This window comes from Cebus imitator, unplaced genomic scaffold (genome assembly GCF_001604975.1).
Source record: "Cebus imitator isolate Cc_AM_T3 unplaced genomic scaffold, Cebus_imitator-1.0 Scaffold4, whole genome shotgun sequence".
Lineage (NCBI taxonomy): Eukaryota > Metazoa > Chordata > Mammalia > Primates > Cebidae > Cebus > Cebus imitator.
Window position 1 is genome coordinate 3,654,409 of NW_016107319.1, and position 13,195 is coordinate 3,667,603.

The following is a 13,195-nucleotide window of genomic DNA, read 5'->3' on the forward strand; positions in this document are numbered from 1 at the left end:
AAGAGACTTTTTCTTATGAGTCTGGCAAATTTTCTTATGAGTCTGACAGATTTCTTCTTGGGCCATTTACCTTCGTTTTCATAATTCAGTACTGGGCACCTTTTGGAAGAGACTAATTCATCTGCTCACGGACTGGGGAGTTTCTCTCCCTTCACCCTAATGTTGTCTTTTCTAGGAGGATGTGTTGAGAAGGGAGCCTTCCATTTTCTGCAGAGGACCTGCAGGGTTTGTCCACAGTCAAGCTCTAAAGAATCTCTGCAAACCAGCTCAGACATAGAGCAGTGGTTAACAAGCATCGGTGTGGACAAGCACCACCTGGAGATGCTCAGTAAGGCAAGGTGTCCGTGGCCCCCTTGAGAGATTCAAATTCAGTACTTCTCAGGAGGGTTTAGGGATCTGTGTACTCAATAAACACTCCCAGATAATTCTGATGACAGTGGTGTGTGGCTCACAAGTTTACAAATGTCACTGTAGAGGCCGGGCAAGGTGGCTCATGCCTATAATCCCAGCACTCTGGGAGACGGAGGCGGGTGGATCACCTGAGGTCAGGAGTTCGAGACCAGCCTGACTAACATGGTGAAACCCCGTCTCTACTAAAAATATAAAAATTAGCCAGGTATGGCGGTGGGTGTCTGTGATCTCAACTATTGGGAGGCTGAGGCAGGAGAATCACTTGAACCCGGGAGGTGGAGGTTGCAGTGAGCCGAGATCGAGCCATTGCCTTCCAGCCTGAGTGACAGAGTAAGACTCTGTATCAAAAAAAAAAAAAAAAAAAAAGTCACTGTAGAATAGTGATTGGCTTTATCTCTGGTGAAGGGTGGGCAATAGAAGTCCCCATGGAAGCTCCATCTAAGTAGGTTAGAGAATGATCCATGTTGAAAATTTATATTTCACCTGGGAGACAGCATGCATGCTGGCATGAACACAGATTCTGGAGACACATAGGCGAGAATCCTGCCCAGGCTACAAACTGGCTATGTTAGTTTGAGGCTACCACTTAACCCTTTCTTAACATCGTGGTGCTGATATGTAAGCTAGGATTTACTTTTCAGTGTTTTTGAGAGACTCAGAAATAAGACAATTGAGTAGTTACCATAGTGCCTAGCATGTAAAAGGCACTCGATAAGTGATGACTTATTTTCATATTATTATCGTTAATATCCCTTTAAATTCCAATGATCAGATTCTACTGAAAAGTGAATTGGAACAAGGAAGACCTTCCAGAATACTAACCCCCTCCTCCCCACCCCACTTTCTGCTTCTCCCTCCTGGTTTTTGTTTCTCTTTAAGTGGTAATGCTGGTTTCAGATGAGATGTTCCCTGCTTTGTATTTTAAATACCGTAGGAAGTCAGATTTTGACAGCTCTCGTCTGCACAAATGTGATGCCGGGAGAAGGGATGTGGAGGAAAGCAGAGGTTCCTTCTCTGCCTGCTTGGAGGTGTGCAAAGTGGCTGATTAGCCAGATATTTTTAAAGTTTCATAGGTGTGAGGCAGCCTCCGCTAATGAGAGTTTTAGGGGATTTCTCAAATCTAAAGTGAAGGGTGCCAAGAGTGGAACATGACCTTGGGGCTTTCCTGTACATGTTAACTAATATTACAAAGAACTTTCAGAAAACGCTGTGAAGTCAACTTCTGCAGGAGAGGGGGGAACAGGTGAGGCTCTGTGGACTGGGAAGGGAGAGTTAATGATGACTGCTATAAATAGATTCCTCCTGAAGACTAGGGCAGAATATCACGGATAGTTTGCTCAGAGCAGAAAATGGAGGGCTCTGAGCCAGAAATCAGGTCAAGGGTCCTCATGACACTGTTTTATATGGGGACAAAAGTTAAGGACAAGCATGCATAGTCACCAAAACACGAGGTTGATGGAGCTCCAGCCCCACTGCCACCACCCCACAGTGCTCCCCACTGATAACCCTTTCAAGGAACCAAATCTGTCAAAAGCGAAGACCTGTTGGGACATCAACTCACACCTACTGGGTGCCAAGCCTTGCACTTGGCAGTTCATATAGGCTAATTCACACCTCCCTTTGAAGTCTATTTTATAGACTGTGTAACCGATGCCTTAAAGAGCCCAAGAAATGTTCCAAAGTTCACACCAAAATGATTATGTTGGTACAAGAGTTAATTGGCCAGGCGTGCTGACTCATACCTATAATCCCAGCACTTTGGGAGGCTGAGGTGGGCGGATCACCTGAGGTCAGGGGTTCGAGACCGATCTGACCAAAATGGAGAAAACTCATTGCTACTAAAAACACAAAATTAGCCAGGTGTGGTGGCACATGCCTGTAATCCCAGCTACTCGGGAGTCTGAGGCAGGAGAATTGCTTGAACCTGGGAGGTGGGAGTTGTGGTGAGCAGAGATCCCACCATTGCCCTCCAACCTAGGTGACAAAGGCGAAACTCTGCCTAAAAAAAAAAAAAAAAAAAGTAGTACTATCTGGAATAGTGAAAAACTGGAAACAAAAGGCCATCGACAAAAAAAAAAAAAAAAAAAAAAAAATAGTAATTGCAGTTTTGTCATTGCTTTTAGAGGCAAAAATCACAACTACTTTCTGCACTAACCTAGTAAGTGGCAGGCAGGATTTGGACTCAGGACTGTCTGTACTCCGAGCAGCTGACTATGATGACACAGATATAAACTCTGAGGCCTACTAGGTCTGCAGAATGTTCCATCTACACTACTTAGGTACAATGATCATTGCAGTGTTTGAATTACTATTTCCCCAATTTCTTCTCACATGGATTTAGGAAAAGGCATTCCCCTTCCTTCTTTCTATTCCCCACATACCCAGTGTTAGTCTCATCTCAGTAGCCATGCCAATTTTGGATGAGGCTAGATGTTTATAAAAACCTTAATTCTACCATCTTGTGGGGGTTCTAAATCTGCAGGTGAGTAACCAACTATATCATGAGGCAACAGGCAATGGTTGACATTGTACTGCAGAAAAGCCAACAAGAAGTCTCATCCGTGGAGTCCTTGATCAGTCCAGAGCAGCCTCCATGCGCCACTGTGCTATGTGCTAGTATTTCAGAGGATATAAGGCACAATCTCTGCCTTGATGCAGTATGTGTCAGCTGCACAGCCTGGTGGAGGTAGGTAGCAGAAGCATGGGTGGATGAGACTGGCTCTTGTGAAAAAAAGACAGATGTCACAGAATCCAAGGAGATTAAAAAGGCAAAGCCCTACAGGGATCAGGTTCCTCTCCATGGGGTGGGGAGAAACGCAGATACTGGCTGGGTGCAGCAGCTCACACCTGTAATCCCATTATTTTGGGAGGCAAAGGCGGGAGGATCACTTGAGGTCAGGGGTTCAAGATCAGCCTGGCCAACATAGTGAAACCCCCATTTCTACTAAAAACACAAAAACTAGCTGTACATGGTGGCGCACACCTATAATATAACTACTCAGGAGATGAAGGCAGGAGAATCACTTGAACCTGAGAGGCAGAGGTTGCAGTGAGCCAAGATGGCGCCACTGCACTCCAGCCTGGGCGACAGAGCAAGATTCCATCTCAGAAACCACCCCCCCCCCGCAAAAAAAAAAAGAAAAAAGAAATGCAGATCCAGACACACTGCATTGCTGTTGAAGATCCACGTAGGAGGTGATACAAGTGGGGATTCATGGAATATGTCATGGAATATATGGCTATGGCAGTAGGATCTTTTCTGCTAGGCAAGCATTAATGGTAGAGCTTGAAGATGAGTGGAAAGTCTTGTTGCTGTGTCAGGAAACTGAGGCCAAAACTAAGGTGAATGGGCTGAACCCTGAAGGAACGGTGGAAAAGAGTGTCGATAAAAGGTGTGATTCAAGGTCCCCTGGGGAACCAGCTGCTCAAGGTGGCACTGAGCCATCTACTTTTTCAGGCCTCCCAGCTGTTGAACTTGAGGGTTTCTATATCTTTGTGGACCCAGTCTATTTTTTGAGACTGAGTCTCTCTTTGTTACCCAGGCTGGAATGCAGTGGTGTGATCTCAGCTCACTGCAACCTCCACCTTCTGAGTTCAAGCAATTTTTCTGCCTCCGCCTCCCAAGTAGTTGGGATTACAGGTGTCCACCAGCAAGCTTGGTCAATTTTTGTATTTTTTTTTTAGTAGAGACCGGGTTTCACCATGTTGCCAGGCTGGTCTGAAATGCCTGACCTCAAGTAATCCACCCGCCTCAGCTCCCAAGAGAGCACTCTGTCTGTATGGGATTACAGACATGAGCCACTGAGCCCGGCCTCTGGACCTAGTCTGAATCCCTGTTGCATCCCTTAGTATTTAGCACGGTGCCTGAAACATAGTGTTATTCAGGCTCCTGCCTCACTCTGAGCCTCCTTCACCATTGTGCATGGGGAGGAAATAGGAGCCAGAAATCCTAAGTTTAAGAGCTCCTTCTAAATAATGGCATTCCCAGCAACCTGGATGGAATTGAAGACAATTATTTGTAAGTGAAGTAATTCAGGTATAGGAAAACAAAACATCTTATGTTCTCACTTGTAAGTGGGAGCTAAGCTATGAGGATGCAAAGGCAAAGAATGATACAATGAAAAGGTGGGAGGAGGATGAGGGATAAAAGACTGCCCATTAGAGGCTGGGCGTGGTGGCTCACGCCTGTAATCCCAGCACTTTGGGACGCCAAGGCAGGTGGACCACCAGGTCAAGAGTTCAAGACCAGCCTGGCCAATGCAGTGAAACCCTAGCTCTACTAAAAATACAGAAATTAGCTGGGCATGGTGGCAATTGCCTATAATCCCAGCTGTTCGGGAGACTGAGGCAGGAGAATCGCTTGAACCCAGGAGGCAGAAGTTGCAGTGAGCCAAGATTGTGCCACTGTACTCCAGTCTAGGTGACAGAGTGAGACTCAAAAAAAAAAAAAAAAAAACAAAAAAGACTACCCATTAGGTACAGTGGCCACTGCTTAGGTGATGGGTGCACCAAAATCTCAGAGGTCACCACTAAAGAACTTATCTATGAAACCAAACACGACCTGTTTCCCAAAAACCTACTGAAAAAAAAAAAAATAGGTTGGGCGTGGTGGCTCACACCTGTACTCCCAGCACTTTGGGAGGCTGACGTAGGTTGAATCACTTGAGGTGAGCAGTTCAATAAAGACTGGTGAAATCCGGTCTCTACTCAAAATACAAAAAATTTGCTGGGCGTGGTGGTGCATGCCTGTAATCCCAGTTACTCAGGAGGCTGAGGCACAAGAATTGCTGGAACCTGGGAGGCAGAGGTTGCAGTGAGCAGAGATTGTGCCACTGCACTCCAGCCTGGGCAACAGAGGGAGACTCCATCTCATAAACAAAAATAAAACAAATGAACAAACAAACAAAAATGGAAATGAAAAAAGAAACAATGAGGGGGGAAAAATCTCACTTTCTAAGAAGTCATTAGTAAGAGAGCACTCTGTATGAACTGGAAGATCATGAAGAAATTACTTTTTGAGTCAGGTTACCTTTGTGTATATCCTGTGTGTTTCAGGATGTCCCCACACATGTCACAGTAGCTTTTTGCCTTAATCGCTTGGCTGAGTATTATGTGATAGGTAAATAAACCAGTATGGACCAAGGGTGATGAAGGAAAGAGTCACAATAGTGACCCAAATAGTGACCCTTTGATGAAGCTAAGAGTCACAATAGTGAAATGAATGACAGTGACAAAAAAAGAAATATTGGGGAATCCTAAGCAGCCTTCATCTAAGGGATACCCTGAACCAGTTTCATCAAAGATACAAGACTTCAATTCACCAGTACCTTTCCTCACTTTGTGTTACCCAGGCCTGGGCTACATACCATATAAAAACCCCTAAAACCAGGCAAATCTCTAAAATCCAGGACACCATTCAAATACATCAGATAAAATAAATACTATTTGGACATGCAAAAAAACAACAAAAAAGAACTCATCCTGCCACTGAGTTCTGGGCTGACTTTGAGCAAGCCCACCAACTTCTCTGCAGAGTTTGTTCATCTGCAGAATTTGTAAAACTTCCTTCTGGGGTTGTGCAGAAAAGGCACAAGCACGTTCCTTATCTCTCAGCCGTCTGGGGCACAGCCCAAAGTAGTGAATGTTAAAACTTGAAATATCTTTGAAGTCTCATACTCTATCTTAAAAAAATCACACACATTCTGTATTCTGCACCATAATATATTCCAGTTTGCTTTAACATAAAATAATGTTGTTTTCTCCCCCAAATTGAGTATGGTTGCTAATCTAGGAAGATGCCTTTCTTCCGTATTTTCATATGCCTCCCGGTACACTGTGTGCCCCAGTTTAAAAGCCTTTTGAAAAGAATAAAGCAAAAATAAAAGAAAACTATAAAGCACTGAACAAGTGCAAGGCATTCTTAGGTTCTTATTTATTAATAAATGATTGTTTTTAATAATTAATGCCAATCACATCTACTTAAATGGCTCAAGTCCTTCAGGAATTAGAAACAGCCTCAGCTGCAGCTAAAGAAAAACACAGCTGGAAAGAGAATATCTTCCCTTCGGACTCAGCTCTGGTGAACATTTTTCACTCCAGTACCACAGGCTTCTAGGACGGACTCCATTTTCAATCACACCTGATAGAACCGAGAAAAACAACAGCAGCTACAATGCAAAAACAAAAACTCCACTCACTGCATGGTACACTACCACGTGAAGCATTGTGCTAAATGTTTTATGTTGGAAAAGGAAATTTTTTACTTCCCACATTTTACAGGGATTATTGCATTTCTTCCTCATAATAGAACTCCATCAGAGGTATTATGTGCAATTTGCAGAAAAGGACACAGAAGCTCAGGGAATTAAGGAGTTCTTCCAAGGGCACCCAGGTGGGTAGAGGTAAAAACAGGACCACTTTCAAAGCAGAGGTCTGCAAACTGACAACTGCATGCTATCCCATGGGTCCAATCTAGCCACCATTTCTAAAGTTGCATTAGAACACAACCACAGCCCTCTACGTATGCATTTTCTATGTCTACTTTTGTGCTGTATTGGCATACATGAGTTGTTGCAAAAGAGATCTTTTGGCCCTTACAGTATAAAATATTTAGTATGTGGCCCCTTACAGGAAAATATGGCCAGCCGGCATCTAGAGCTCTCACTATTCATCACAGTTACTACTTGTAGCAGAGGTTCTGTCTCCCGGGAGCCTGATGCTGACGTCTTAACAGAACACAGAACCACACAAGATCCAAGAGCAACATTTGGTTGAGGAGAGGAAAGGCCCTGATGGGAGGGCATGATTCTTGCCCACTTTGCTTCCAACTATGCATCCGCAAGGCTCTGCCCACATCACCTCCTCCTGCTGGTTCTCAGCTCTGCTGCCCCAGTGGCCTTTTCACAACTCATCATGTATCTACCATTTCCTGAAACTCCTCCCATAGCTCGGGCAGCTGGAAGCCTGGTGATCAAGTCCAAATTCCTTCTCATGGCATCAGAAGGTTTTTCATGACCAAGTAAGTTTACATTTTTCTACTTTCAGTCTTTGACCTTTTTTTTTTTTGTTGAGGGTGAAATTTTTATGTTTCTCCAACACTGCCATATCTCTCAGCATCCTCCTAAAGTATTTCTCTTTCACATAAGAGGTGGGTTGCTGACAGGTGCAATCAGAGCTCAGGTTAATGCGTGCTGGTTGGTGGGGCTCCTGAGCCTTTGGAGACCCTGTGTAATCCACCTCTTGCAATGACTGCTCCTTCCCAAGAGACAGAAATACACACTTGCTTCCTCTTCCCTCTGCCCCATTTCCCCTGCTCTGCCACGGTAGGTAAGTTAGGGCAGGTTCCCTTCTGTACTTCCAAATTCCACAGATTCAAAAGAGATTTAAGTTTGTTGTCCCATCAACTTAGCTCTCACTGGAGCTATGCAAAGGTTGAATTTGGCATGCTGGCTAAGCAATGGAAAAAGGAACGTGGCTGCTGTGTGTAGAGGTTGCTGTTGGGAAATAAGACATGAGAAGAATGGGTGGCAGGATTTGACCATTACTCTGTCCCTGGATGAAAAGCACCAGAACGGCCCCCACTATCACTCAGAAGTCCAACAGCCTTCATCTTCACGGCAGAACAGAGAGCCTGGTTCTGTTCCCTAAGACTGTATGACTCTCTTCCTATTGCTCTCTTTTTTAATGAAATACACTCTACTCTTTCCTCTAATTGCTAACTCCTACTCAGCTTAAAAACCCAGTGGCAAGGTTGGGCGCCGTGGCTCACGCCTGTAATCCCAGTAGTTTGGGAGGCTAAGGAAGGCGGACCATTTGAGATCAGGAGTTTGGGACCAGCCTGGCCAGCATGGCGAAACCCTGTCTTTGCTAAAAATACAAAAATTAGCTGGGCTAATGTCTTACTGACCACTGTTGGGTTACACACTCTCTGCTAAACTAGGATCTGGCTAAGGGGAACCTCTCAGTGGTGAATGGTTTATAATAGTGAATGTTTACCAGGGGAGGCAAGGGGAATGGTTGCTATTATTGGACATTTTCAGATAATAACAATCTGAGCCCCTACTATCTATTCACTGCCTAAATTCTGTATGTAAGGGGCAATTTATAATCCCAGAGTCATTGTCATCAATAAAAGATGGGGGCTTCCCTGGCCAAGTTTTACAAAGGGGTAATTTTCTAGTCACAGGAAGCCGGGGGGAAAGCCACACTCTTCAAAACTCCATTCTCTCCCAGATGGAGTATAAAAGGAACAAAATGGGTAAAACACTGCTAGAGCCGCCATGGACCACACAGGCCCCCTAATACTTCTGAAACAGACTTTAGTTCCGTTCAGTTTATTAATGCTTATTGAGGACCTACTAAGTGCCATTCCCGCTTTCAGCCATAAACACGCAGAGCACTACCTTTTGTGAAGTTGACATCAAGGACAGATTCACAGTGGACAAAGAAGATGAAGGAGCCTATTGGTCATTGATGGTTGTGTTGTGGAATTCATTCTGATTCGTTCATGTATTCATTGAACAAATATTTATTGCCAACTGACTGCATGCCGCCAATATTATCTATGTATTGGATATCCAGTGATGCATAAATCAGATAGGATTTTTGCTCCCATGAAGTTTATGTTCTAGAGCAGAGGTCCCTAACCTTTTTGGCACCAGGGACTGGTTTCGTGGAAGATTATTTTTCCACAGTTGGGGGATAGGGGGTTGCTTTCGGGATAATTCAAGTGCATTACATCGACTATTAGATTCTTATAAGGAGGCCAGGTGTGGTGGTTTACACCTATAATCCCAGCACTTTGTGAGGCTGAGGTGGGCGGATCACCTGAGGTCAGGAGTTTGAGACCAGCCTGGCCAACATGGTGAAACCCATCTCTACTAAAAATATCAAAACAAACAAACAAACAAACAAAAAACCCCAAACCAGGTGTGGTGGCAGGAGACCAGCCTGACCAACATGGTGAAACCCCCACTTTTCAATGGTGAAACCCATACAAAAAAAAAAAAAAGCCAGATGTCGGGGGCAGGCACCTTTAATCCCAGCTACTTGGGAGGCTGAGGCAGGAGAATTGCTTGAACCCAGAAGGCAGAGGTTGCAGTGAGGCAAGACCATACCATTGCACTTCAGCCTGGGCAACAAGAGCAAAACTCCATCTGAAAAAAAAAAAAAAGATTCTCTTAAGGAATACAAAACCTAGATCCCTCTCATCACAGTTCACAATAGAGTTTGCGCTCCTGTGAGAATCTAATGCCGCTGCTGACCTGACAGGAGGTGCAGCTCGGGTGATAATGCTCACTGGCTTCCTGCTCTGCAGCGGTTCCTAACAGGTCACTGGCCAGAACTGCTTTGCAGCCAGGTGTTTGGGAACCCCTGTTCTAGAGAAAGACACAGATAATAAAGATGTGAAGAGACAGGTAAGAAAAAAAAAAAGGAAAAAAAATAAAAAAGAAAATTGCCTACAAAAGTAAGTGCTTCCAGTAAACAGGGTAAATGATGGAAAATGAACGGGAGCTTCCACTTTTGACTGGGTGATGACAGAAAGACTCTCACAAGAGACTGGACTTGACCTGAGACCAGAAGGGCATGAGAGATACAGTGACATGAAGATGTGTGAACATCTGCGTGAGTGTGTGTGTGTATGAGAGAGAGAGAGAGAGAGAGAGAGAGAGAACACTCACTCTGGACAGAGAAACCTGCCAGGTACAAGGACTGGAGATAGGAAATAGTTTTGACTGTTAAGGGATAAGCAGGGCATCTGATGCAAAGTGAGCGAAGGGAGAGGCCCGTGCAAGGTGAGATTGCCAAGGAAGGCAGGCCCTTCATGTAGTGCTCAGCAGGCGGTACTAAGATACTTCTTTAAAACACATTTTCCCTGCCTACTTTTGTGCTAGCATGAGCAACATGGGTAAGAAATGCATAAAATACTTTAAATGGCAGCTGTGGGGCTTGCTTGAGCACATTATTTGTTATTATGTTATTTGAATTGTAGGATGCAGCTCCCATGAATACTGCTGTTTGCACAGCCTTATTTGCTTGGTATATCGTGGTCCTGGTTAATGCCGGCGTCTGTGCAATCTTCCTATGTTCTGTGGCTTCCCGAGAGAAGCCCCATCGTGGATTCAATAAAGCTAGCAATAAAGCCCATATTAATAATGTATGCAGAGCTATATATGTCTATTTATAAGGTGCAGAATTGCAGTCCAAATGCATCCCTTCTCTCTCTTCAGATGAATGTAAGTGGCCTGAACTATGTTAGATGAGGTTTCTCTCCCAACCTGACACCCCTTTTCACCACACTGCATATTAAAAGCTGAGCTAAGTGCTGTGCCAGCCCTGGGACCATTGCATATACATTGCCTCTTGGATCTGGGACGATTATTTATGCAGGAAATAGGAGATAAAGCATGCCTGGAAACATGCTATGATTCACAACCGAAAAGACGAAGAAGTAACTGGGAAACCACATGAATAAGGAGATAGATGAGCTTTCTTGGAAGATATCCTATATATGAGAAGAGTTCAGTGAGGTGGCAGCATACAAGAAAAGGCAGCATCAGGCCAAGAGTGATGGCTCACTCCTGCAATCCCAGCACGTTTGGAGGCTGAGGTGGATGGATCACCTGAGGTTAGGAGTTTGAGATCAGCTACATGGTGAAACCCCATCTCTACTAAAAATTCCAAAAAAATTAGCCAGGTGTGGTGGCAGGCACCTGTAATCTCAGCTACTCAGGAGGCTGAGGCAGAAGAATTGCTTGAACCTGGGAGGTGGAGGTTGCAGTGGGCTGAGATCATGCCATTGCACACCAGCCTGGGCCACAGGGTGAGACTCCATTTCAAAAAAGAAAAGAAGGCATCTACTGTATCATGTGTACCTACTATTTATCACAGAATATGCTAATATATATGTGTACATATATATTTTTTATGTTCTATATATATGTATATATATAAACATATACACACCTTGAAGATATTATAGGTTCAATTCCAGACCACTGCAATAAATAAAATGAGTCACACAGATTTTTTGGTTTCCCAGTGCATATAAAAGCTACAGGAACACTATTCTGTGGACCCTGAAGTATGTAACAGCATTATATCTAAAAAAAAAATGCACATACCTTAATTTAAAATACTGTTGTTAATGAGCCTCCAGCAAATTGTCATCTTCTTGCTGCTGGAGGGTCCTGCCTCGATGGGAATGGCAGGGGGAGTTGACTGATCAGGGGAACACTGGGCTTAACTTTGGGGTGGCTGTGATAATTTCTTACAATAAGACAGCAATGAAGTTTGCCACACTGTTTGACTGTTTCTTTCCTTAAAGATTTCTCTGTTGCATGGGATGCTGTTTGATGGCATTTTACACAGGATAGAACTTCCTTTCTTTCTTTCCATTTCTTTGGTGGGTTTTTTGTTCTTGAAACCCAGTGTCACTTGGTTGCCCAAGTGAGAGTCTTGGCTTATTGCAATGTCTCCTTCCTGGGTTCAAGCAATTCTCATGCCTCAGCCTCCCAGGTAGCTGGGATTACAGGCACACATCACCATGGCTGGAAAATTTTTGTATTTTTAGTAGAGATAGTGTTTTGCCATGTTGGCCAGGCTGGTCTTGAACTCCTGACCTCAAGTGATCCACCTGCCTATGCCTCCCAAAGTGCTGGGGTTACAGGCGTGAGCCACTGCGCCCAGCCGGTAGAACTTCTTTCAAAATGTGTCAGTCCCTTCAAACACTACCACTGCTTTATCAATTAAGTTATGTTGTGTTCTAAATCCTTTGTTTTCATTTCAACAATGTTCACAGCATCTTTCCCAGGAGTAGATTCTATCTTAGGAAACCACTTTAGTTGATCACCCATAAAAAACAATTTCTAAAGGGCTGATATCCAAAATTTACAAAGAACTAAAGCAGATTTACAAGAAAAAAACTAACAAGCCCATTCAAAAGTGGGCAAAGGATATGAACAGACACTTTACAAAAGAAGATATACGTGAGGGCAACAAACATATGAAAAAATGCTCATCGTCAATGGTCATCAGAGAAATGCAAATCAAAACTACATTGAGATACCATCTCACGCCAGTTAGAATGGAGATCATTAAAAAATCTGGAGACAGCAGATGCTGGAGAGGATGTGGAGAAATAGGAACAGTTTTACACTGTTGGTGGGAGTGTAAATTAATTCAACCGTTGTGGAAGACAGTGTGGCGATTCCTCAAGGACATAGAAATAGAAATTCCATTTGACCCAGCAATCCCATTACTGGGTATATATCCAAAGGATTACAAATCGTTCTACTATAAGGACACGTGCACACGAATGTTCATTGCAGCACTGTTTACAATAGCAAAGACCTGGAACCAACCCAAATGCCCATCGACGATAGACTGGATAGGGAAAATGTGGCACATATACACCATGGAATATTATGCAGCCATCAAAAACGATGAGTTTGGGTCCTTTGTGGGGACATGGATGAACCTAGAAACCATCATTCTCAGCAAACTGACAGAGGAGCAGAAGATCAAACACCGCATGTTCTCACTCATAGGCGGGTGTTGAACGATGAGAGCACATGGACACAGGGAGGGGAGCACTACACACTGGGGTCAGTTGGGGGGAAATAGGGGAGGGACGGTGGGGGGTGGGAAGCTGGGGAGAGATAGCAAGGGGAGAAATGCCAGATGTAGGTGATGGGGAGGAAGGCAGCAAATCACACTGCCACGTGTGTTCCTATGCAACAATTTTGCATGTTCTTCACATGTACCCCAAAACCTAAAATGCAAT

The 13,195-nt window shown here is 44.1% G+C and overlaps 1 long non-coding RNA gene across 2 annotated transcripts in view; it reads left to right on the forward strand.

Moving 5' to 3' along the window:
• Positions 1 to 12,008, forward strand: part of LOC108307574 — a 20,672-nt gene extending 8,664 nt beyond the window's left edge. Inside the window, exons 2-3 of one of the 2 annotated variants that reach the window (XR_005201294.1) lie at positions 11,120 to 11,125; positions 11,867 to 12,008. This is a non-coding gene — a long non-coding RNA (uncharacterized LOC108307574). The remainder of the gene's footprint in view (positions 1 to 11,119; positions 11,126 to 11,866) is intronic. The other variant, XR_005201293.1, reaches the window with a different exon arrangement.
• Positions 12,009 to 13,195: the final 1,187 nt, after the last annotated feature.